The 467-nt window shown below is 38.8% G+C and overlaps 1 protein-coding gene across 5 annotated transcripts in view; it reads right to left on the bottom strand.

The window, feature by feature from the left end:
• RALA (RAS like proto-oncogene A) overlaps nt 1–467 on the bottom strand; it is a 75,803-nt gene that overhangs the window by 14,547 nt on the left and 60,789 nt on the right. The gene's annotated exons all lie outside the window — the stretch shown is intronic.

The raw sequence follows: 467 nt of genomic DNA, 5'->3' as shown, positions 1-467 counted from the left end.
GAAAAATGGAGCTGGAGGAATTAGGCTCCCTGACTTCAGTCTATACTACAAAGCTACAGTAATCAAGACAGTATGATACTGGCACAAAAACAGAAATATAGATCAATGGAACAGGATAGAAAGCCCAGAGATAAACCCACGCACATATGGTCACCTTATCTTTGATAAAGGAGGCAGGAATGTACAGTGGAGAAGAGACAGCCTCTTCAATAAGTGGTGCTGGGAAAACTGGACAGCTACATGTAAAAGTATGAGATTAGAACACTCCCTAACACCATACACAAAAATAAGGTCAAAATGGATTAAAGACCTAAATGTAAGGCCAGAAACTATCTAACTCTCAGAGGAAAACATAGGCAGAACACTCCGTTACATAAATCACAGCAAGATCCTTTTTGACCCACCTCCTAGAGAAATGGAAATAAAAACAAAAATAAAGAAATGGGACCTAATGAAACTTCAAAGCT

Source organism: Physeter macrocephalus, chromosome 5 (genome assembly GCF_002837175.3).
Source record: "Physeter macrocephalus isolate SW-GA chromosome 5, ASM283717v5, whole genome shotgun sequence".
Lineage (NCBI taxonomy): Eukaryota > Metazoa > Chordata > Mammalia > Artiodactyla > Physeteridae > Physeter > Physeter macrocephalus.
The sequence above is the reverse complement of the archived record's forward strand: the minus strand, read 5'-3'. Positions and strand labels throughout refer to the sequence as shown.